The 26,292-nt window shown below is 35.7% G+C and overlaps 1 long non-coding RNA gene across 1 annotated transcript; it reads left to right on the forward strand.

The window, feature by feature from the left end:
• The first annotated feature begins 508 nt into the window (after positions 1-508).
• Positions 509-25,866, forward strand: LOC108523460 (uncharacterized). Its single transcript, XR_001883816.1, has 2 exons — positions 509-547; positions 23,067-25,866. It is a non-coding gene; the product is annotated as an uncharacterized LOC108523460 (long non-coding RNA).
• The last annotated feature ends 426 nt before the right edge of the window (positions 25,867-26,292 follow it).

The following is a 26,292-nucleotide window of genomic DNA, read 5'->3' on the forward strand; positions in this document are numbered from 1 at the left end:
GTCAGGTAATCAAAGTTAATATCAACAATAAGTCATGCTGTTAGCATACATCCTTACTAAAAGGTGATGAAAAGATACTTTACAATCTAAAGCTCTTTTATGCAATTTGTTTTCCTCCTCTTTCTAGTTTTTTTTTTTTTTTTTTTTTTTTTTGAGACGGAGTCTCGCTGTGCCGCCCAGGCTGGAGTGCAGTGGCCGGATCTCAGCTCACTGCAAGCTCCGCCTCCCGGGTTTGCGCCATTCTCCCGCCTCAGCCTCCCGAGTAGCTGGGACTACAGGCGCCCGCCACCACGCCCGGCTAGTTTTTTCTATTTTAGTAGAGACGGGGTTTCACCGTGTTAGCCAGGAGGGTCTCGATCTCCTGACCTCGTGATCCGCCCGCCTCGGCCTCCCAAAGTGCTGGGATTACAGGCTTGAGCCACCGCGCCCGGCCTTTACCAGTATTAATACGTTGGCAATAGGAAGGCTTTCCTGCTATTCCTAATGACACTCGTGTTTGTTATTCACGGGTGTTACCAGGATAAAATATCTTGAACTTCTACTCTGTGTGAGTAAACTTTCTAGAAGAACCAAATGACATTTACTTTTAATGTAATAATTACTATGTTTGAGTTTAAGTCTACTACAATGGTATTTGTTTTTCATCTCTAGAGTGAATTGATATCTTAGTATTCCATTTTATCTCTTCTTTTCATTTTTAGTTATGTTTCTTTGTGCTATTTATTTTGTGGTTTCTCTTATGTATCTTTAATTTATAACAATCTAGCTTCTAAAATAATGTACTACTTTGTAAGCAATAAGAATATTACAAAAATATAATTTGAATTACTACCTTCCTGATTTTTGTACTCTCATCATATATTTAATTATACAAATGTTACAGGATATCACAGTTCTTTGTTATATTGCTTTAAACAGTCAATAGTATCTTAAAGATATTTAAAGAGATAGATATAAATATTGATATAAAGTCATGAACATAGATGCAGATATTTAGAAATTTTTGTAAATATGTTCTTTATAATTACTTACATATTTGCTCTTTCTGATGTTCTAGGTTTATGTGTATTAGATTTATAGATACTCACTTTTATAGCCTGAAGAACTTATGTTAGTCTTTCTTGTAATGCATTTCTTGTAATACAAAATTTTGAGCTTTTGTTTATCTAAACATACCTTTATTTTACAAGATTATTGTCTTTGAATATAGAAATTTTTATGCATAATTTTTTCCAACAGTATAAAGATTTCATTCTAACAGTTTTTGGTTTCAATCATTTCTGGTAAGAAATCAGTAACTGTCTTAATGTTATTCCACCTTAAAGAATGTAATGTCTTTTTTTCTCCACCAGTTTTTACTATTTCCTCTTTCTCTTTATTTTTCAGCAGTTTCACTATGATATGTCCATGTACAGTTTCAGCATGCACATTGTGCTTAACCTGTGAATTGATGTAATACCAATTTTGAAAAAACATTTGCTATTCTATCTTTAAATTGTTTTTTATGTGCAATTTTACTTCAGCTTCTTGAGCTTCAAATACTATGTTTCATATTATGTTTTAGTTTTATATTCAATATTTATATTTTATAGCATCCCTCAAATCTTGCAAGCTCCATTCTCTTTTATTTACTCTTTGATATGGTTTGGATTTGTGTCCCCACTCAAATCTCATGTAGAATTTTGATCCCCAGTGTTGGATGAGGATCCTGGTGGGAGGTGATTGGATTATGGGGATGGATTTCTCCCGTGCTGTTCTCGTGATAGTGAGTGAATTCTCATGAGATCTGGTTGTTTAAAAGTGTGTATCACCTCCCACTGCTCACTCTTCCTTCTGCTCCATCCATGAAGGATGTGCCAGCTTCTCCTTTGCCTTCTGCAATGATTGTAAGTTTCCTGGGGCCTCCCCAGCCATGCTTCCTGTACAGTTTGTGGAACCTTAAGTCAATTAAACCTCTTTTCTTTATAAATTACCCAGTCTCAAGTAGTTCTTTATAGCAATGAGAGAATTGAATAATACTCTCTTTTACTTTTGGTATTTCAATTTGAACGGTTTCTACTTACCTGCATGTTGGTCACTGATGCACTGATTCTTTCCTCTGCTCTGCACAGTCTTCCAATAAGCTAGCTGATCAGAAGGATTATTCATTTCTGTTGCCATATTTTTAATTTCTAGCATTTTCCTTTGACCTTATTCTTTATCATATCTGTCTGTGCTGGCAGTTCCCATCTGTTCCTGCTCGTTGTCATCTGCTTTTTGCCCAAGGTCATTTAACATATTTCACATAGTTACTTTAAAATAGCTGGCCTTTCCTTAAGACCGTTCAACATTTTTATTACAGTTATTTTAAGTCTTGTTTGATAATTCTCACATCTCTTGACTGCTTCTCTCCTGATAATGGGTCTCATTTTCTTTCCTCTTCATTTGTCCCATAAATTTTGCTTACATTCTGGACAATTTGTGAAAAAAAAAAAAGGATGCTGAAATAAATATTGCATGCTCCTTCTGAGTGGCAACAAAAGGGCATGCTCCTTCTGAGTCAACCTAGTCTATAGTTGACCTAGGTCTAAACCCTGTTGTTGCTTCAGGTAGATTTAGTTCCCTACAGGTTTCAAATATTTGAGGGTAGTTTTAGAACTTTTCTTTTAATCAACTTGGGATCTGAGTGTATGACCATTTACTCTCCTGTCCTCACGCCTCATGCTCATGCACTTGGGATAGTTTTATCTCATCTTTCTTTCCCAACACCCAGCTACAAATGGCTTCTGCCACATGCTTACTGTCAGTCCCAGAATGCATATAGGGATGCCCTCCTTTTTTTTTTTTTTTTTTTCTCTCATGGTCCTCAGACCTCAGTAATCTCTGTACATTTGCACCTTTAGAGGTCATTCTCACCTGTTCTCTAGGCACAGAGAGGTGCTTTTCCCTATTAAGTATAAGGCACCGTGGCTTAAGGACTTTCTTGCAATATTACTGCTCTGCCCTCACATTTTAGCAGGCTCATCACATTACCACTTGATGAGTACCTGAAGTGTCCAGAGATTTCTCTCAGTCATACTTCTTCCCCTCAGACTTCAGCAGCCCCCACACACCTGAACCTCCCATGGAATCTGTCTCAGCTCTCCTGTGCTGCCCACGATCTTTCTCATGAGAGCTCAATAAGGCTTGTGGGAAAGAGTTGGCAGATAGTTGCAGATATTTTTCAGCTATGACTCCTAGGGATTCTGTCATACCAGTCTGTTATTAGGTTTTAACAACTCATTGAAAGTATAACTGTTTTCTTCTTGGTCATAGCTTTGGTGGCTTCTTCATTATCCAGCTGTCTGGCCACAGATTAAAGCATTTGTGGATTACTTCTGTTCTAAGCAAATCACTGTGTGGGTTATAATTTAGTAGGTTTCTTTGCTTGCTCCCACTGTAATGAGCTTAAGAAACTATGACTTTAAAGTTCTTGTGGTTAGGATTGAAGAGACATCCTCTTGCAACTCTACGTTCTAAGTGGAAAAAGAAAATATCATTTATTAGTTTTAATGGACTAATTCTCCCATTAGTATCTTTGTAAAATGATTAAGGAAGAAAGTTTTGAATTTTTTTTTAAATTGCATTTTTTTTATTTCTAAAAGTTTATTTAGGAATAAAAGCTTTTATTTTTCCTAAAAATATTGAGATGCGCACCATATTGGAATTTCTCGGAAAAATAAACAGGTTCAGCCAGGCACAGTGGCTCACACCTATAATCTCAGCACTTTGGGAGGCCAAAGCAGGTGGATCACCTGAGGTCAGGAGTTCGAGACCAGCGTGGCCAACATGGTGAAACCCTGTCTCTAATAAAAATATAGAAAATTAGCTGGGCATGGCGGTGGGCAACTATAATCTTGCTACTCGGGAGGCTGAGGCAGAAGAATCACTTGAACGCAGTAGGCAGAGGTTACAGTGAGCCAAGATCGCACCCATCCTGGGTGACAGAGTGAGACTCCATCTCAAAAAATAAATAAATAAATAAACACACACACACACGCACACACACACACACACACATACACACACACACACAGTTTCTTTGTCCTGAGCTTAGTAAATCCCAGGATAAATCCAATTTACAGTAGCTAAAATAACAAACAAACACAGTTAACTGCTAAGAAAGTATTCTGATTTTACACCACAAGTTAAAAGCAAAATTTTCCTGCATGTAAAACTAGAACAATATTGCTATGGAATTAAGAATCCTGAAGTGTAAGTGCAAAATTCCAGGTGAGATTAAGATAGTTTTGGGAACATAAAAGTCATGTTGAATACAAAGATTCATCACTTACTGATTAGTTAAAAAATTGATCATGTAGACCTTATGTAAATCAATGCTTAAAGCTTAAGAGAAGTAAAACAATATTTTTTACAAAACCTGAATATAAAATATTATTTGCAATTTAACATACAATCACCTTGAATATATGTTTGAAAACACCAGATTAATATATTCTAAAGTACTAATGAATGGTTTAACCATAAAAATTACTTTTATTCAATAAATTAAAAAATGTGCATCTTCATCCAAATGTAGTAACAAATTGGTATTGCTCTATTTCAACCATTTATTTCTGGTTTAAAAAATGCATAGTTGTCCAATTAATCAGAAAAGTTCTGAGTTACAAATTATCAACCAGTTAGCTCAAGAACAAAAAGAATAAAAACAAATTATTGATTAAATCTGAGTATACATATATGATAAATGTTGACTGAAAATTATATTTATTATTTAAAAGCCCATTAATTCTTCAATACAAAAAGACAAATTATAACTGCAATATGAGTAAAAGGGAAAGAGAGAAATTGAAGTTTATTAAGCAATTACCATGTGACTGGCACTATTACATCACAACTTTATTTATTTTCTACAATGTACAGTTTATGGAACTTGTGGTTAAGATGTCAGGTTTTAGCCTTAGTTAGACACTAGTGGGGCTTAGTTTCAAAATCAGGTATGACTGCCTTTTAATTCCATCTCTAAAAAAAAAAAAAAAAAAAAACCCTGGAAGTGATAGGATTAGAAGGATAAGAAGATGAGGTCTAACTTCAAAGATAATAAGTTTTCTGTAAAACCACAGAACGTAGAAAACAGAATGAGGAGGGCCATCAAACAATAAAATTCTTTCAGGGAACATTAAGTCAGTTCTTGGCCACAGAGAAAGGAATACAAATATTCCGGCAGCTCTACACACTGGTTATCTAATAGTGAAACAACTTAGGCAAGGATTTAAAGTATTACGAAATCACCGAGGGCTATGGCTGGAAGAATCAATCAAAGGAGGCATAAAAATGCCTCATAGTTGCACCTAGGGACTCTTTATAAAATAAAGTTTGGTTAAAACATAGCTAGAGATCAGCAAATAGCTTGAATATCCTCCAGCAATGCTCAAGGCAATAGAAGAGTTGACTGTGTTCATATACACAACTCCAAGACATTCAAGTGGTAGAAAGACTGGTAATTTTAAAATATAAAATGACCCTGAAAGATCAACCAGCTGGAAAAAGCAACAACTTTCTACTTTTCTGAACAATTGTCTTCTTCAAGCTACTTATTGTCCCCTGGACTTTCTTTATGAAATTAACTTAGAATTAACTTTCTACCTATTAATTTACTAAACTCAGTCCACTAGCCACGATATTCATAATATGTAGTATCTCCAAAGAATGCTTTATATTTGGATGACAGCTTTTATTTAAGCCATTAAAATGTAGATGTTTGAATGACAAAATTAAGAGCTTTTATCTGGGCTTTATCATGTCACAAAGGGCAGATTGTGTTTTTGGAAAAATTTTGAATATTAGAATTTAAACACATAGATAAATACACATATATTAAGTCAGGTATCAAATTAAATAGAAATTATGCTATCATGCTAAAAAAAAAGCTATATTTTAACATAGCTATGAAATATGGAAATGGAAATACTATCTTATAAGGGAGATTATTTTCTTTAAAAGCTCTATGAAAATCAGCAACAGAGGTAAATAGGTTCGTTTTCAAATACAATGCTTCAAAATGTACTCCAGAAGTATCAATTTTGTAGGTTATTGGCAGTTCCTTTTCTTCTCACATAGGGAACTTAATATAACAAATAAGGATAGTTATCAAATCTATGACTATATCTGTGAAGTCTTTATTTTTTATAGTGAACACTTTTCCTACAAGCAACAGAGAAACCAACCATGAGGTAAGAGAATATTTCACTTAACAAGAACCTAAAGTTAAGCAGTCATGCTTTTCCTTACTCATTTCAAAAAAATCAGGATTCTGAGTCAGCACCAGTGTTAGTTAAGATTAGTTTTAGATTTAAGGGACAGAAAATTCACAATAAAATTGGCTAAAATATGGAAATTTAATTATTTACTGTGTAAAAGTTCAGATACATGAACCATGGCTGAAAAGATGCTCCACAGAATTGGAGATCTAACATCTTCTTACCTTGTTACATCATTTTTATTTGGAATTCCATTTTCAATTCACCTTAAGGTTAAAAAAAAAAAAAAAATTGCTTTAGGTAGAGCTGTATGCAACAGGATAAACCAGAAAGAGGAAAAATATCAAAAGTTGCATATCTTTGGTCACAACTTAAAGACCTGACAGCAACTAGCATCAAGAAAAGTTGGTACATATATAGACTTTAAGCTGTTTCTATTATAATTTTCTTGTTTTTCCCTGGGATACCAAAGGATTGTCACAGCTTCAGCCACCGCAAGTTAGATTTTATTCAAGGGCAGGAGGGAGAAGAAGCAGGAGCTGTCTCCATCCGTTGTCCCCTTATTATCTAAGAGGATATTCTTTTTCCAGTTGCTTCCTCAGGATATCTCCATTTACAACTCATTGGACAGAACTAGGTCACATGCTCAGCTCTAGCAGCAAGGACAGTCATGAAAGCAAGGATTTATCAAGGAGAATAAGATTGGCTTCAATGACCAAAACCAATGATAATGAATCCTCTTAGACTGGGAACTTTGGAGTCAAAACAAAGAGTTTTGTTTATGCAAGATTGGAGAACACCTATTAGCTAAGCAAACCATAGTGTTTGCCAGTATAACAATGTTTTGGATGCACTGTTAAATATCCAACAACATAATAAAGCCAAACATAAAAATATTTAGCACAAATTGTTCAGTTTTGGAAAGTGGTATTAGAAAATTAAAAGGAAAAGAAAAAAAGAAAGGAAAGAAGGAAGAAATGGAATAACGATCAAATGTTTTACATTTCCAAATATTTATTCAAATAAACAAGAAATCAAAGTATGTTATAAACTAGAATTGAACAAAACTGAGTATACAATGTATAAAAATACTACACAATGCAGCTAAAATTTTCCATAAAATTAAAACTCTTAAATATTATGAGAAAGTAGGAAATAAAATATGTATTATTAAATTAAAAGAAAAGTCTACAAAGATATTTTAAGATATGAAAAAATAATTTGAAATCAGTGTGCATCTTTACTTTTAAAAAACAATTATGTGACAAACTAAGAATAGGACACAAAATATTTACCCTATTGAAGAATGTCATGAATCAATAGAAAACCCCTTATTAACAGAGAACAAAGAAACGATGCCCAATTCAACAACTATTATTTATATTATTATTTTAAGAAATATAGTAGAAAATTGAAGAATTCAGTCATCTTAGTAATGGAATGTTAATAATGATAGCTTTTATTATTAATAATAAATAGAAATATAGGTACATTGACTAACATGATATTCAAATTTATCAGAGAACACAGTAAGATTCAAGACAAGATATATCATACCTTATGCCATATCCCTGCTCTATACTATAGCTCTATAATATCAGAAATAACCAGATTTTTTTAAAATAATGTAAAAGTCTTGATACGGTTTGGTTGTATCCCCACCAAAATCTCATCTTGAACTGTAACTCCCATAATTGTGGAAAGGACCCAGTGGGAGTTAATTGATTCATGAGGGCAGGTTTTTCCTGTGCTGTTCTCATGATAGTAAATAAGTCTCATGAGATGTGATGATTTTATAGAAGGGCAGTTTCCCTGCACACGTTCTCTTGCTTGCTGCCATGTAAGATATATCTTGCTTCCCCTTTGCTTTCTGCCATGATTGTGAGGCTTCCTTAGCCACGTGGAACTGTGAGTCAATTAAATCTCTTTCTGTTATAAATTACCCAGTTTCAGGTTTGCCTTTATTAGCAGCATGCAAACAGACTAATACAAGTATCTTTCCCACAATACAAATAAAAGAAGGGTTAAACAACATTAATCTGCAAGACTGTTATGAAGAAAATAATAAATCTCTACTTAAAAATGTAAAACAAGACCTGAATAATTAGAAAGATACCACATATTCCTAGAAAGAAAGAGTTACCACGGAAAACATTTTACTTATATTCAAATCCAAATAAAGACAATACAATTATGTTTCTATAAACCAATAAAACCTGAGTCGATGGACTTCCCTAGAATATTATCTTTATAGGATTCTGAAACTCAAATCGGAGGTGCTAGAGAGACCTCCGCTGATCTGAGAAAAAACAAAACATCTACTGGCCTGCTAAATTCAAAAGATATGCATTAAAACACAGTCATCAGGCAAAATAATTCATGGTTTCTATCATCACCCTCACACACACAGAGCAATGGAAACCAAAAGTTCCACTGATCCATACATATTACATGTAATAATTTGAAATCGTGCTCCTTTTCATGTGAATTATGATGACAGCTTTGGGCGACATGATACCATTCAACCTCTAACAGTCCATACACTAGAGGCCAGCCATGTGGGCAGTCAAACATGGAGTTCTAGTAAAATCTCTGGAAACTAAAGCCCTGAAGAGCTTCCTCAGTTGCCAATATTCTATGCATATTGTCACACATTGATGTCAGGAGGGTAATGCATCCTGAAAATAATAGAAGCCTCACATTTGAAACACCCACACCCCCACTCCATTGAACCTGCCCTGTGCACCTCTTCCCTTGGCAGATTTTATTCTGCATTCTTTCTGTATAATAAACCATAACCATGAATATATCACAGCTTTCAGTGAATTCTGTGGGTCTTTCTAGTGACTTGTTAAATCTGAGAGTGATCTTGGGAAACCCTAAACATACAATTGGTATTCAAAGTGAGGATGGTCTTGTGAACTGTGTCTTCCAACTTTACAGAAAATATCTCACATGTTTCCCCTTACAGATACTCATTTAATGACAATGTACTACAGGACACTGAATGCTTGTAAAATCATGCCTAACATGAATTCTTAACATGGAGTCAGGAAAGTAATAATGAGTTGCCCAGCTACCAAAAGATCATAAGAGATAAACAGGTTTTCTCAGAGGTATTGTTCCCAGAAGTACCAGTTACTGAAGGAAAGAAGAAATTCTGGGTCATCTAGGAGACTAAAAGAAACTGCTGCCATAACCGGTGCTGCTGGCGTTTATTACTGGGGTATCCACTGGGAGGATGTCAACGTGGAAACACACTGTGGGCTAGAGGAGCCTGGTGACCTCTACCATTCCAAGGTGTGAAACCATGAACATCCAGGGGAAAGGGGAAAGATGCTTAGTCTATGAAATACTGCATCACAGAGGGAAACCTGACTCTCCAGTAAGCCTGATGAGCTCAGATGAATTGTAGACAACCATAGAGACTTGAGATTATAGACTATCTCTTAGGTATCAAACAGAAGATGTGGTCTGCTAACAGAACACTGTAGTGCTATTTTCCAATTGAATTTTACATAAAATTAGAAATTCATTCATCTGGAAAATAACTTACTTCTAAGATTTACAAATTATTTAACATCTTTTAATTAAACTAAAATTTAAAATATATATCCATATATACTACATAAATGTCAGAAAATAATTTTAATTAATTTGTAATAGTATTTATGATACACTGTGAACTGTACATTTGGCAGAGTTGCTTAAACATCTAGGTAAAACATAAGCTTAAATATAAAAGAACAAAACACTAAGTTTGTTTTAAATTACCTCATTTACATAACAGGGTGTGACCATGCAGCTCAGTCTTTGCTTGGTCATGTTTAACTCTTTCAAAATGATTGGTTTTAGTAAGAAGCAGCTTACCTTGGGCTTAGAGGGGGAATCAGAATGTTGTATTAACAGTAAAGAATAAGGTGCTAGTACTATAAAGGAGATTAAGGAAAAGTATGAGAAACACTTATTAAAAAACATATGCATTGGCCAGGCGCATTGACTCACACCTATAATCCCAGCGCTTTGGGAGGCGGAGGCAGGCAGATCATGAGGTCAAGAGATCGAGACTATTCTGGCCAACATGGTGAAACCCCGTCTCTACTGAAAGTACAAAAAAAAAAATTAGCTGGGCATGGTGACACACACCTGTAGTCCCAGCTACTCGGGAGGCTGAGGCAGGAGAATCGCTTGAACCTGGGAGGCAGAGGTTGTAGTGAGCCGAGGTTGCACCACTGCACTCCAGCCTGGTGGCAGAATGAGACTCCATTTCAAAAAAAAAAAAAAAAAAATGTGTTTTAAATATGTACAATTAACCCAAGGAATGAGTATTTAATCAGTTCACTGCTTAAAAATCTTGTGACAATGAATCCCTTATCATTGTTTCTATATAATAAAGAACACTTGTACCAGTGTTCGTGATACATTTTTAAAGTGTGGAGACACTGTTGAAAGTCATATCAGCTTATTTTCAAAGAATCCCAGAGTATCTAGGCTGAGTGGGGGAAAACAGCCACTGAACTTGATGCTCAAGGACATATCAGGAGGGAAAGGGCTGCAAATACATTGGCAATCAGCAGTAGTTGATATCTGAAAATAGGCTAGGAGGCCCTGTACTAAGCACATTCCATGTGTTGCTTCACAGGAAGCAAAAGCTGATGCCAATTATGATAACTGATCAAAATGGTAAATTATATGAAGCCCGATTTAGTAGCACAGTCTGAGTCTTTCTACCACTCTCCAGTGACAGGAAGAGGGTGTGGAGAGTTTGTATTTGCATAGTTAGGAGTTGGAAGTAAAATGATCTTTGTCTTTTGATAAAATTAAGAACTGTATAAATTTCAGGGACACAAGGGATTGCAGCTACCATACCCTGGCTGCTGAAAATTGGCTTATTTTAATTGTGAGATCATATCCAGACATAATACATGTTCCTGAATGAGCGTAGCTGATTTTTGCAATGTTCTCATACCTAGAAATATAATGCTGTGAATGACAGCAGAATGACAAGGGTGGCTAAAGAATAGCTCACCAAACACGCTCAAGGCAACTGGTGAAGAAATGTGATCCAATATTTTAACCAGGTTCTTAAATCATTGCAGTTTGGCAGTAGACCTGGGGGAGGGAGTGGGCAGGAAAAAGAAGTTTTTTTATAAAAAGAAAAGACGAGAGACAACACAAAGACCTGCAATAATAAAGCTACAGGCATTTCAAGTGATTTAAACAACTCTCTTTCATCAAATTGCACCTGTGTATGCAAGGCAGTGTTGTTTAACATAACAGTAGAGAAGTAACTGGGAATTACTGATAGCTGTTCAGGCTCTTTCAGAGGAAGGCAGAGCTAAGCACTTCTCCAACCTGCAGCCTTATCTCTGTGAAGCAGCAGCCATGAGACCATAGCTCACTCCATCTGTGTTATATTCTCTGATCTTAGCAGCTGAAGAACTGCAGGTGATAGACTCCTAACCTCTAGGGAGTTGGAGCAATTAAACAGTAAAGACATACTCGACACAAATAGCTCACTGCATCACCACTGTTTACCTATACAGAGCTCTTTGGAAATTATGTGTTATGAGTTTCAAATCATACACCTTAAGTTACCTGATGTTTGAAGATGTTGTAATATTTGACTGGTAGCCTGAATTTTAGTGGGTTATGGATTCCAAGTGTTTTATGAATATTGTGCCTTTGACACTTGTTTCATTTCATTATAATGGACAATGCTTGTTATTTAACATATTGCATTATGCACAGTTTGGCCTGTGTCAGTGACCCTGATGTTTTGGTGAACATTTTTGTGAACAGTAGAAGGAAAAACTTTGAAAGAATTCTGTATTGCAATTTCATATTATTATTTGTTCCGTAGCTATTGTTGCTTCAACAAGCTTGGGTTTTTGTTTGTTTGTTTGTTTGTTTGTTGCCTATTGTTTGCTCTGCTTCATGGAAAACAGGAACAGGTAGTTTTACTTCACACCTAAGTAGCCTGATAAAGTTCTGATCTGCAACAGGAAAAGGATATTGAATCCCTTGGAATTGATGAGGGATCTATATAATTCTCTAAGATACTCATTTTACTGAGGTTTACAAGGCATGTAAAAACAGTCAATATTTTTAAAGGGATACAGATTGCTATTATGTTATATAAAAGTTTTGCCTTCCAAGTAACGGAAAATTAATAAATTAACAAATGAGAAAGGGAGAGGGAAAATAGTAGTGAACTATAAGTTGGTGAGTAAAGAATGTACTAGCGTATGTTAAGAATGTGGTATGGGCTGGGCACAGTAGCTCATGCCTGTAATCTCAGAACTTCGGGAGGCCAAGGTGGGTGGATCCAATGGACTCAGTAGTTCGAGATCAGCCTAGGCAACCCCATCTCTACCAGAGACGAGATTGTGCCACTGCACTCCAATCTGGGTGACAGAGTGAGAGCCTGTCTCAAAAAAAAAAAAAAAAAAAGTGATATGCCAGGTCTTTTCTCCAGCTGAGTGTGTGTGTCTCACCGGCTTTTCTGCATGTGCTATCTGTGAAACTTCAGGGGAGAAAAAGCTCTTTCTTTTCCTTGCCCATCACTAGGTTTATGACTGTGACCCCTATAACAAAAGACAGATTACAAGAGAAAACCATACAAATGTATTTAATATACATTTTATGTAATATGGAAACTTCAGAGGTGAAGACTCAAAGAAATAGGGAAAACTATGTGTATTTTGTGCTAAGCCTGACGAAGAAGTAGACAATTGTGGAGGAACATGATTGGGAAAAAGGAAAATGTGATCTAATAGCTATAAACTGGGGGAAAATTTAGCAAGACCTGTTTGTTCTGACAGAAACCAGAATATTTCACCACAAAATATACTTTTTGGGCATATTTCTGTATGGCTATTCGGAAGGGTTGCAACCCACAGAAATACCTCTGAAAAAAATTGCCCTTTTTAGGGGAGATTTGCATTATAGAGAAAATCTGCATTAGTAAAAAAAAAATACAGCAACACAAACAGACATTTTCTGAGGGTCCTCTTATCTGGATCTAGGAAAGATTAACTCGCAGAAAAAGAGACTTAAAGTCTTATACCTTTAAAGAAGGTTTGACAGAAAAATGTTACTGCTGGCCACCATGTGTTCTTTGTGAGAGTTGCTAGCTGTGAGATTTCATCTGCAATAACAAGGCTGCTTTTGCTCACCATACTTTTCCTCTTCTCTGCCTCCCATATCCTACCCTGCCCCTATTCCTTCTGTAACCTCAGGATGGTACAAAAACTTCAGCTATCTGGCACTTCCTTTGAGTCTCATACTCTGTGCATGACTCCTATATCTATATACACGTTAGTAAAATTTGTATACCTTTTTGTTCCTGCTCATTTGTCTTTTTTGTCTTTTTTTGTTTGTTTGTTTGTTTTACACAGGTATCCTAGCAAAGACCTGTGAGGACTCAGAAAAAATATTATATTTTCTCCCCTTCAGATTTTTCTTGGTGTTCCTCTGTGACATTCCTTTCTTCTGAGTATATTTCAAAAATCCCCTGAAATGAGAGTCTTCTGACCTATTTTCAGGGGAAGCTCAACTGGGTTTTATGGTCTGCTTCAGGAGACAAGGTCAAGGTGAAGTCCTTCTATTAACTGTTTCTATATCCTGCTTCAGAGACATCTTCCTGTGTCTGTGGTTTGATCAATTCCTTCAGCTTAAAATACTTATTGTGTCAAGGTGCTGTATTTTGGACAGCACGTCCTGAACCACATCCCTGTGTAAACTTGGGCAAGTTCCTTAATCTTAGAATATAACTTAGCTTTCTCATATGAAAAATGTGCAAAAGGAGATTAAATAGGACTCTTGTGAAAAGTAAACAAATAAACTATGTTAGCAGCCTATTATCATGCCTGGCACATGTTAATTGCTTAGAAAATACCAATTATTGTAACTACCTAAATAAGTCACCAAGTAAAAAACCAATATATCTAAATTATAAATTCAGTCATTCAGTCATTGTAATTCCAATTCTTGGGATTCAGTCATGGAAACTGTCCATTTTGTTCACTAAAGATTATTTGTTGTGTTATTAAGAAAGTTTGCACGTAATACCTATCACTTTATGTGTCTTATATTTTCCAATGTTAGTCATTCAGGTTTCAGGGAATAGGACATGGCATTCACACGGGAAATAAAATCTGTGCTCAAATTGGGCAACATTCGGCAGATGAAGAGACTTTTGATATCTTTTGTAGTGTTGGCACACATTGCCTATTTTGGATTTAATTAAGACTTCAAAATTTAATTTTCTTGGAAGTAGTCTTTTAATGTCCACATCCAGAGACATTGTTTTGTAAATAAAACTCTTGATCTTTTAGAAAAGTCGTTCTGTGTTTTGTTGTGATATATATTAAAACTGGTTTTATGTATAGTTTAAGAAGTAATTGTTAAAAAATTTTAAAAGGCTATTGAAAGATTTCACTTGTTCACCCATGAGTTAATACTTGACATTTAGCAGCTAGTGTTTTATTTTAGCTAACAAAATTTTAATTTTGGTAAAACACATGCTATTTCTGTGAGTATGTAGAGCCCACTCAGCTGATTTTGAATTTTTTTTTTTTTTATNTCTGTGTTTTTGTTGTGATATATATTAAAACTGGTTTTTATGTATAGTTTAAGAAGTAATTGTTAAAAAATTTTAAAAGGCTATTGAAAGATTTCACTTGTTCACCCATGAGTTAATACTTGACATTTAGCAGCTAGTGTTTTATTTTAGCTAACAAAATTTTAATTTTGGTAAAACACATGCTATTTCTGTGAGTATGTAGAGCCCACTCAGCTGATTTTGAATTTTTTTTTTTTTTTTTACCTCAGAATGAGTTAATTTATTCCACAAATTTCTCAAATGTTTTGAGATGATAAAAGGTAAAATACTATGAATGTCAGTGAGTGAAAATGGGGCATACTTTGAAAGTGAAATGATGTAAAGTTGGAAATTGAAGTACTACAGAAACATCTTTGCCTACTTCAGAATTCCCTAGGATCTTCTTTCTCTATTCAGAAGGCCTTTAAAACTCAGATTAGGGAAAAAAGACCCATGAGGTTATTGTGCAGAGACAGTGCTAGGGAAGTTCAGTTCATTTAGGCCATTATCATGGAGATAGAAAGGACTAGGAAACCCCAGAGTCAAGAAGAATAAATGTCTTCCTCAGTGCCATGAAAAGCCATGTCTGAGCCTGATGCAAAAGAAGAAATGGGCTCTGCAATATACATTTATGTAAAATATCAATAAATTTCATTTGTTGAACCAAATGGAAAAAGCTAATAAAAGGTAATAAAAATAAAAAACCATGAGTATACATAAAGGCCTGCATTGCCTCATTTGTTCCAACACTGTCATCAACCCTTATTGGAGGATGTGACAGTTTTGTGGCCCTGACTAGAACCTAGGGCTCATTGGGAACAACTTTTTCTCTTGCACAAAACACAGGGTTATAAAACAAACAAGCAACAATAGCTTGTCTTTATTTATAAATTTCTTCACCATGGATTTTTTTACAGTATTTTTTTAGAACAGTTTTATATTCACAGCAAAAGTGACAGGAAGGGTCATGGCACCAATGTACCTCCTGTCGTCTCCACACACGAATAGCATTTCTCATTATCAACATCCCCCACCAGAGTGGTACATTTCTTACGATTGATGAACCTTCACAGACACATTATCAGCACCCAGAGTCCAAAATTTACATTATTGTTCACTGTTAGTGTTGTACATTCCATAGGTTTGTACCAATTTATAATGACATGTATCCATCTTTATAATATCAGATAGATGATTTTTCACTGTCCTGAATTTGCTCTGTATTTCACCTATTTATCCATTCCTCCCCTCACCCCCTAGAAAGCACTGTACTGTTTGACTGTCTCAATACTTTTGCCATTTCCAGAGTGTCATATAGTTGAAATGATATAGTATATACCCTTTTCAAACTGGCTTTTTTATTGAGTAGTATGCATTAACGTTTCTTCCATGTCTTTTTTGGATTGATAGCTCATTTCTTTTTAGCAATAAATAACGTTATATTGTCTGGATATACAACAGTTTACTTACTCATTTACCTACTGAAACACAACTTGGTTGCTTCCGTGTTTTGGCAATTATAAATGAAGCTGCTTTAAACATCCATATGCAGATCATTGCTTGGACATGTTTATAGCTCCTTTGGGTAAATACTAAGGAGCATAACTGCTGAATTGTAGGATAAGAGAATGTTTAGTTTTGTAAGAAACTGCTAAACTGTCATTCAAAGTGGCTATACCATTTTGCATTCCCCTGCAAAATGAATGAAGGTACCTGTTGCTCCACATCTTCATCAGCATTTGGTGTTGTCAATGGTCTGGATTTTGATTACTGTAATAGGTGTGTAGTGGGATTTTTTTTTTTTTTTCTTTTTTTTGAGACGGAGTCTCGCTCTGTCGCCCAGGCTGGAGTGCAGTGGTGCAATCTTGGCTCACTGCAAGCTCCGCCTCCCGGGTTCACGCCATTCTCCTGCCTCAGCCTCTGGAGTAGCTGGGACTACATGCACCCACCACCACGCCCAGCTAATTTTTTTTTTGTATTTTAAGTAGAGATGGGGTTTCACCATGCTCACCAGGATGGTCTCGATCTTCTGACCTCGTGATCCTCCCGCCTCAGCCTCCCAAAGTGCTGGGATTACAGGCATGAGCCACCGCGCGCGGCCTGGAATTTCTTTATTTTAATTTGCATTTCCCTCATGATATAGGATGTGGAGCATATTTTCACATGGTTATTGCTATTTGTGTATCATATTTTCTGAGGTGTCAGGTCTTTCGCCCATTTTAAAAATTGTTTTCTTATCATTTTATTTTAAGAGTTCTTTGTCTATATTGAATAACAGTCCTTCATGAGATATGTCTTTTGCAAATATTTTCAGTCTGTGATTTGCCTTTTCATTATCTTAACGATATCTTTTACAGAGTAGACATTTTTAATTTTCACTAAGTTCAGCTTGCCAATTCTTTCTTTCATGAATTGTGCCCTTGCTATTATATATAAAAAGTTATTGGCGAATCCGGGGTCATCTACAATGTCTCCTATGTTTCCTTTTAGTTTTATAGATTCGCATTTACACTTACATTTTCCACCTTTTTGAATCAATTTTTGTGATGGGTATAAGGTTAGCATCTAGATTTAATGTTTTGTATGTACATATCCAGTTATTCCAGCACCATTTGTTGAAAGGACTATCTTCTCCACAGTGTGATTCTGATCCTTTGTTTAAGATTAGTTGAGTACATTCATGTAGCTTTATTTCTGGGTGCTCTCTTCTGTTCCGCTGATCTGTTTATCTATTCTTTTGCAAATATTAGGCTACCTCGATTACTGTAGATTTACAGTAAGTCTTGATGTCAATACTACCAATCCTCCAATTTTGTTCTAGTATTTAAAACCGTCTTGGCTATTCTGGTTCTTTTTCTTTTTCACATAAATTTTAGAATCAGTTTGTCAATATCTACAAAATGACTAGTGAGATTTTGATGAGGATTGCATTGAATATACAGATCAAGTTTGGAAGAACTGATGTGTTGGCAATATTGAGTTTTCCTGTCCATGGACGTGGATTATCACTCTATTTCTTGTATTCGTTTCATCATAGTTTTGTAGTATTCCTTGTACAGGTCTTGTACATATTTTGTTGGATTTACACCTAAGTTTTTATTTTTGTAGGTTCTAATATAAATGACATTGTGTTTTAATTTCAAATTCAAATTTTATTGCTGGTATATAGGAAAGTGATTGACTTTCGCATATTAACCTTTTGTCCCTCAACTTTGCTATAATTGCTAATTAGCTCTAGGAGGTTTTTGGGTCAATTCTTTAGGCTTTTCTACATAAATGATTATGTCGTATGTGAACAAAGTTTTATTTTTTCCCTTCCAATCAGTATACTTTTTATTTCTTTTTCTGTTTTATGTCATTAACTAGGACTTTCAGGACAATGGTGAAAAGCAGTAGTGACACGAAATATTCTTGCCCTCTTTCTATTTTAGTGGGACAGCTTCCAGGTCCTCATCATTAAAGATGATGTTAAACTGTAGGCTTTTCATAGCTATTCCGTTTCAGTTTGAGGAAGATTTCTTCTATTCCCAGTTTACTGAGAGTTTTTGTCATATGTCACTGTTGGATTTTGTCAAATACCTTTTCTGTATCTATTGTTACAATTTCATGACTTTTTTAGTCACGTGATGCAATGAATTGCATTAATTGATTTTTGTTGTTGAACCAGCATTGCATATCTGGGATAAATTCCACTTGATTCTGATGCATAAATCTTTTATATATTTTGGATTAAATTTGCAAATACTTTGTTGAAGTCTTTTTGCATCTATACTCATAAGAGATATTAGTCTGCAGTTTTCTTTTCTTATAAAGTCTGTCTGGTTTTGATATCAGGATGATGTTGACCTCATATAGAATGAGTTGAGAAGTACTCCTTCTACTTCTATTTTCTGAAACAAATGGTAGAGAATTGGTATAATTTCTTCCTTCAATCTTTGTTAGAATTCACCAGTGAACTTCTTTGGGCCTGTTACCTGTTGTGGAAGGTTGCTAATTATTGACTCCATTTCTTTCATAGATGTAGGGTTCTTTGGATTTCGTATTCCTTTTTGTGTGAGCTTTGGCAGATTTTGTTACTCAAGAAATTGATGCATTTAATCTAGGTTGTCAAATTTATAGGCATGCAGTTGTTCATAGTATGCCTTTACTATCTTTTTGTTGTCAGTGGAGTTGTAGTGATATTCCATCTTCCATCTCTGACATGAAAAATGTGTGTCCTTTGTCCTTTTCTTTTAGTTGACCTGGTAGAGGTTTATCTATTTTATCTATTTTATTTACCTTGCAAAAATCAGCTTCTGGTTACATTGATTTTATTTATTGATATCTTACTTTCAAATTCATTGATTTTGCTTTAGTTTTATTATTTCTTTTCTTCTGCTTATTTTGAATTAAATTTTATCTTCTGTTACTAATTTCCAATGGTAGAAGCGTAAATTATTGATTTGAGATCTTTCTTCTTCTTATTATTTATTTATTTATTTATTTTTATGGAGTCTTGCTCTGTCGCCCAGACTGGAGTGCAGTGGTGTGATTTTGACTCACCACAATCTCTGCCTCCTTGGTTCAAGTGATTCTGCTGCCTCAGCCTCCCGGGTAGCTGGGATTATAGGCACATGCCACCACGCCCAGCTAGTTTTTGTATTTTTAGTCGAAGCAAGGTTTCACCATGTTGGCCAGGCTGGTCTGGAACACCTGACCTCAAGAGATCCGCACGTCTTGGCCTCCCAAAGTGCTGGCATTACAGGTGGAAGCCACCGCACTTTTCTAAAATATGTATTCAATGCTATAAATTCTAGGAACTAATTTTACTATATCCCACAAATGTTACAGTGTTTTTGTTTTCGTGTATTCCCGTTTTTTTTATTTTTTTTTATTTTTTTATTTATATGTTATTTTGAAATGTGTTATTTTGAGATTTTCCAGTTATCTTTCTGTTATTGGTTTTAGTTTAATTACATTGTGGCTTGAGAGCAGACAATGCATCATTCTTTTTTAAAATTTTTGTTAAGGTGTGTTTTATGGCCCAGCATGTGTTCTATCTTAATTAAGGTACCATGTGAGCTTGAGAAGAAATATATTCTGCTGTTGTTGGATAAAGTAAGTCTATAGATGTCAATCATATTCAGTTGATTGATGATGCTATTGAGTTCAACTATGTTCTTAAATTTATTTTCTGTTTGTTGGATGTGTCCATTTATGATTGAAGAATGAAATCTTTGATTAAAACAGTGGATTCATCAATTGCACCTAGCAGTTCCATCAGTTTTTGCCTTCCATACTTTGATACTTTGTTTTTAGGCACATATACATTACAGGTTGTTATGACTTCTGGAAGAATGAACCCCTTTACCATTATGCAATGCTCCTCCTTTTAAGTTAATATTATTTTTAACTGACAAATTATAATTGTACATTTATAGGGTGCAGTGTGATATTTTGATATGTGTGTACAATGTGAAATAATTAAATCAAGCTAATTAATATATGCATCACCTACTTTATCCATCTTTTTTTTTTTTTTTTTTTTTTTTTTTTTTTTTTGAGACGGAGTCTTGCTGTGTCTCCTGGGCTGGAGTGCAGTGGCGGGATCTCGGTTCACTGCAAGCTCCGCCTCTCGAGTTTACGCCATTCTCCTGCCTCAGCCTCCCGAGTAGCTGGGACTACAGGCGCCCGCCATCTCGCCCGGCTAGTTTTTTGTATTTTAGTAGAGACGGGGTTTCACCGTGTTAGCCAGGATGGTCTCGATCTCCTGACCTCATGATCCGCCCGTCTCGGCCTCCCACAGTGCTGGGATTACAGGCTTGAGCCACCGCGCCCGGCCTTTATCCATCATTTTTATGGTGAGACATTTGAAATGTACTCTCTTAGTTATTTTGAAATATAAAATACATTATTGACCGTAGTCACACCGCCGTGCAATAAATATCAACACTTACTCTTCCTATCTGAAACATTGTACGTTTTGTCTAAAAACTTCCCATTTTCTCTATCCCCCTCGCCCACCCAACCTTTGGTATCTATCATTTTCATCTCTACTTCCATGATTTCAGCTATTTTAGATTCCAAGTATAAGTGAAATCATGCCATATTTGTCTTTCTGTGTCTGGCTTATTTCCTTTAGCATAACTTCCTTCAGTCTCATTGATGTTGTTTCATATATTTTTTCTTTTAATAAGACTGAATAATATTCCATTGTGCATAGGTACCACGCTTTCTTTATCCATTCATCCATTGGTGGACATTTAGGTTGAATCTATGTCTTAGCAAATAATGTTGCAATAAACATGAAAGGGCAGATAACCCTTTGACATACTGACTTCATTTCTTTTGGATATACATTCATAAGTGGGATTGCTGAATCATATGCTAGTTACATTTTTAGGTTTTTTTTTTTAAACAAACTAGTCATACTGTTTTCCATAATGACTGTACTAATTTACCTCTGATACCTCTATTTGCTCTGAAGTCTGCTGTGTCTAAAATCAATATAGCTATTCCTGCTTTTTTATTAGTGAGATCATGGCATGTCTTTCTCTCTCGCTTTATTTTTAGTCTAATGTCTTCCACTTTTTTAATGACTTCTGTGGTTTTAACTGAACATTTTGTATAATTCCATTTCTCTCCTTTCTTAAAAGCGTTAGTTATACTTCTTTTATTAGTGCTTTTTGGAGGTTGCCCTAGAGTTTGAAATATACATTAAACAAGTCCACTTTGAAATAACACTTTACCACTTTATGGTTAGTGCAAGTACCTTATAATAATAATTTTTAAATATCTCAATTCCTCTCTCTCATCTCTTTTATCATCACTGTCATTCATTTCACTTATATATATATATATAGTGCACATACATACGTATACATGTACATAATAAAGTATGTTATTGTTATTAATATTTTGAACTAATCATTATTTCTTAGCTCACTTAAGAATAAGAAAAATAAGTCTTTATTTTAGCCTTCATTAAAAATGCTCTTCCTTTCTGTATGTAGATCTGAGTTTCTGACCTATATTTATTTTTTATCCTCTGAAGTTGTCCATAGAATTAAAAATTTTTTTTCAATTTTGGCAGACTTCACCATAAAAGCATCGAGCCTGGTGTTTTCTTTAAATTCTTTTATGATTACTTAAAGCCATTCTTTATAAATTTTGGTAAGTTATATTTATCTATGTATTTGTAATTATTTTTCTCTTTTCAAATTTTTTAGCAAAGTTCTTCATGGTTCTATTTATTCTAATGTCTGTTTTGGTAAATTGTGTTCTTCAAGAAATATGTTCTTATTTTATAACTTGAAAATTTTATTGGGATAATATTGTTTATAATATCCTCTTATTATATTTTAACATCTTTACAGTCTATAGTGACATCCTCTTTTATTCTGCATATTTTAAATACGTGCTTTCTGTGTTTATTGATTAGTCTTCCTAGGAGTTTATTACTTTGATTCATCATTTCAAAGAGTTTGTTACTTTGTTGATTTTTCACTTTTATATGTTTGTTCTCAAGTTTTTCATGTTGCAAGTTATGCTCCCTGGGAAGCAGACTTTGGTAAAACATAGCACAGTAGGTTGATCGGGTAGTGTTCTTAGAATTAACACCGGGAAGGAAAGGAAAGGAAGCAGAATTGAAAGACAAAGAAGTTGGACTTTGATCGAGACCACCTGGCCAACATTGCAAAACCCTGTTTCTACTAAAACTACAAAAATTAGCTGGGTGTGGTGCCACACACCTGTAGTCCCAACTACTCAGGAGGCTCAGGCCCGAGAATCACTTGAACCTGGGAGGCAAAGGTTACAGTGAGCTGAGATCATGCCACTGCACTCCAGCCTGGGCAATGAGATGAGACTCCACCTCAAAAAAAAAAAAAAAGATTGGATTTTGATTCATTCACAACAATAGCTTCTTTTGGAGTTCTGGAACTGGGATAACTTTTAGCATTTCTCTGATTTATTGCAACAGGACCAGGACTTTTTACTCCTGCATCCACCAGTATTGGATGTGTGATGCTTCAGGAAAAGATAAAAAGATGAAGGACTTCCAGGAAGGCAGTTCTATTAGGCAGCAGCACTCCAACAGTTTATATAATAAGCAGCTTAGGAAATGAGTAGTGAAGCACAGTGTCCACTTCAGTTAATCCATGATGCTCAAATCCATGTGTACACATACGTTGGGAGCAGCTTCTCCATGATTCTGGTATGTGTGTATTTTTTTATTTCTCTAGGGGAGACTTATTAAATGAAGAAACCACACAGCTTCCAACTCTGCAGTAGATCTTCGGGCTGTAACTGATATTCGACATTACCATCCTTGTTGCAAACTGAATGTTGTATCCCTCAAAATTCATATGTTGAACCCCTAACTTCCCATGTGATGGCATTGAGAGGAAGAGTCTTCGGGGCATAGTTAAGTTTAGGTAAGATCATAGAGGTGGGGGGCCCCGTGGTGGAATTTCTGTCCTTATAAGAAGTGAAAGACCAAAGCTCTCACCCTCTCCCCACCATGGGAGGACACAGCAAGAAGTCAGCTATCTGATGACCAGGAAGAGGGCCCTCGCCAGGAACTAACTGCCAGCACCTCCACCTTGATCTTTCCATCCTCCAGAACTGCGAGAAATAAATTTATGTTTCTAAGCCACCCACTGTATTTGTTACAGAGGCCTGAGCTAAGATATTCTTAGTTATTCATTTTCACCCTCTTCACCCTTAAATAGCACCTCTGCTGGTCAGGTGGCCTAACTTCGGAAGACTCAGACCTTCATCTGTGACAGTCGTATAGTCACAGTTGCTATGCCTTCTTGGGTCCTGGCTGCTGTGTTATTACATTGATTCTCAAAGTTGTACAAGACAATATCAAAAGACACCAAAGTGGATTAGGATTAGTTACTGTTAAAAATATTCCTCCTGCTTTACATTCTGTCTACCTTTCTCTGAAGTTCAGATCAATTATCCTATCAGGATAGTGATTTCTCTTCAAGTCATTTGGGAAAAGTCCCCTGAAGTACACTGAAAGAAGGTATAACTTAAGTTCATTGAAATTTTTGCAGTGTCCCAGAGTCAATGTATTGTATCTTTGTCGACCAGAACTTCTGCATCATGCAGTCCAAACTTGCGGGTCTGGAAAGCTCAAACTCTGTAATTGAGAAATGGGGTGGTGTTAAGTAAGTTATTTATATTTTAAGCCCCTGATTTTAGGCTCATGTATTTTATCTACTGGGAAAAAAAATCATATTATGGTTGTTGATTTAGAATACACACCCTAAAAAATGACAGCCCATCTTTGTATGGTCTCATGTCTGAGCTAGGCATCCCATTGAAATCTTTAACTTAACATGCCATTGTTCCACTATGCACCACCCAGAAGCTAATTGGTCTCCATGCAGAATGGTGCTATTAGGGGGATTCAGTGCTTGTCTTGTATGTATGGACATCATGCAATAACAGGAGATAAATTTGTTTTGGAGATAGGGAACCCATTCTACTGAATTTAGGCATAGTCTTCCTTACATCACGTCGGTTATCATGTCTACATGCCCTTCGTACTCACACTTGGGTTGTGTGATGGTTAATATTGAATGTCAACTTGATTGGATTGAAGGATGCAAAGCATTGTTCCTCGGTGTGTCTGTGAGGGTATTACCAAAGGAGATTAACATTTGAGTCAGTGGTCTGAGAAAGCCAGATCCACCCTCAATATGGGTGGGCACAATCCAATCAGCTGCCAGCATAGCCAGAACAAAAACAGACAGAAAAAAGTGGAAGGACCAGACTGGCTAAGTCTTCTGGCCTCCATCTTTCTTCCATGCTGGATGCTTCCTGCCCTTGAGCATCAGACTGCAAATTCTTCAGCATTTGGACCCCTGGACTCACACCAGTGATTTGCCAGGGGCTCTTGGACCTTCTGCCACAGACTGAAGGCTGCACTATCAGCTTCCCTATTTTTGAGGTTTTGAGACTCAGACTGGCTTCCTGACTCCTCAGCTTGAAGACAACCAATGGTGGGACTTCACCTTGTGATCCTGTGAGTCAATTCTCCTAATAAATCCCCCTTCACATAGACGTCTATCCCATTAGTTCTGTCCCTCTAGAGAACCCTGACAAACATGGGTTGCTATCAACTGGACAAATCATTCTGTCAACTAAGATTTTTAGTGCTTCCGCACTTCTACCACAGTGAGTGTACACTAATGAATGCAAACATTTGTATTACCCAATACATGGTCTAGTAGAGCATCCTCAGATGTGAACTATGCTGCCGCCTCTATCCAAAAAGGACTACCAAACGTTGTGCTTCCATCTTACTGCAGTGCAGTAAGAAATAGTTTGTCCTTTATTTTGTAGATGTCCCATCATGCCCTCAACCACCAAATGCCTAAATTTTACTGTTAGAATTGCTGTCAGTGATTGTACATTGACATTCTGTTGTTCCAGCACCATTCTTTTCCCATTAAATTACATTGGCAAATTTGATTTAAAAAAAAACAACTGACTATGTATGCTTATAAACATTTCCAGATTATGTTATTCTTTTAACCTAAATATGTGTCCTTATGCCAATACCCCACTCCATCTATTATTGCAGTGTATGATAAGTCTTGAAATCTAGTAGCGTAAGTTCTTCAACATTGCTCTTAATTTTTAAAATCACTGTTGCTATTTAAAATTGTTTGTATTACATGGAAATTCTATAACCAGTTTGCCAAATTCTACAAAAGTCCTGCTGAGATTTTAATTGGGAGTTTGCTTATTCTGCGCTCAATGAAAGAAAATTATCTTAACAATACTTAATTTTTCAATCTATTAACATGTTGTATATTACTGTTTACTTAGGATTTTTTCAATTTTCCTGCCTTGTTTTGAATTGATATTGTAGTTTTAAGTATTTTTTTTTTATTTCTAATATTGGCTTAGTAACTATGCCCCACTTTTTGATTTTGTAGCACAGTTGACCATTGTAACAACACAAGTTGGAATTGTGCATGTCCAATTGTCTGTGGATATTTTTCAATAAAAGTTACACTGAGTACATCAGCCTCTCTCCAGCTTCTCCTTCTACCTCCTCCAACTGTTCCACCTCTGCCACCCCAAAACAGCAAGAACAACCCCTCCCTTCCTCCTCCTCCTCAGCCTACTCAAGGTGAAGCTCATAAAGATGAAGGCTTTTATGATGAACCACTTCTGCTTAATAAATTGTAAACGTATTTGCTCTTCCTTAGGATTTTCCTAATAACATTTTCTTTTCTTTAGCTTAACTTATGTTAATAATGCACAACATAATACATGTAACATACAAAATATGTGTCAATTGTTTATGTTTTTGATAAGACTTCTAAAGAAGCTAATAGCAGTTAAGTTTCTTGGGAGTCAAGAGTTATACAAGGATTTTCGACTGCATTGGGGTCGAGTTGTTCAAGTGTGAATTGTAGTTCTTCTCATGTTTACAAACTTACC

This window comes from Rhinopithecus bieti, unplaced genomic scaffold (genome assembly GCF_001698545.2).
Source record: "Rhinopithecus bieti isolate Rb0 unplaced genomic scaffold, ASM169854v2 scaffold_3068, whole genome shotgun sequence".
In the NCBI taxonomy this organism is placed as follows: domain Eukaryota; kingdom Metazoa; phylum Chordata; class Mammalia; order Primates; family Cercopithecidae; genus Rhinopithecus; species Rhinopithecus bieti.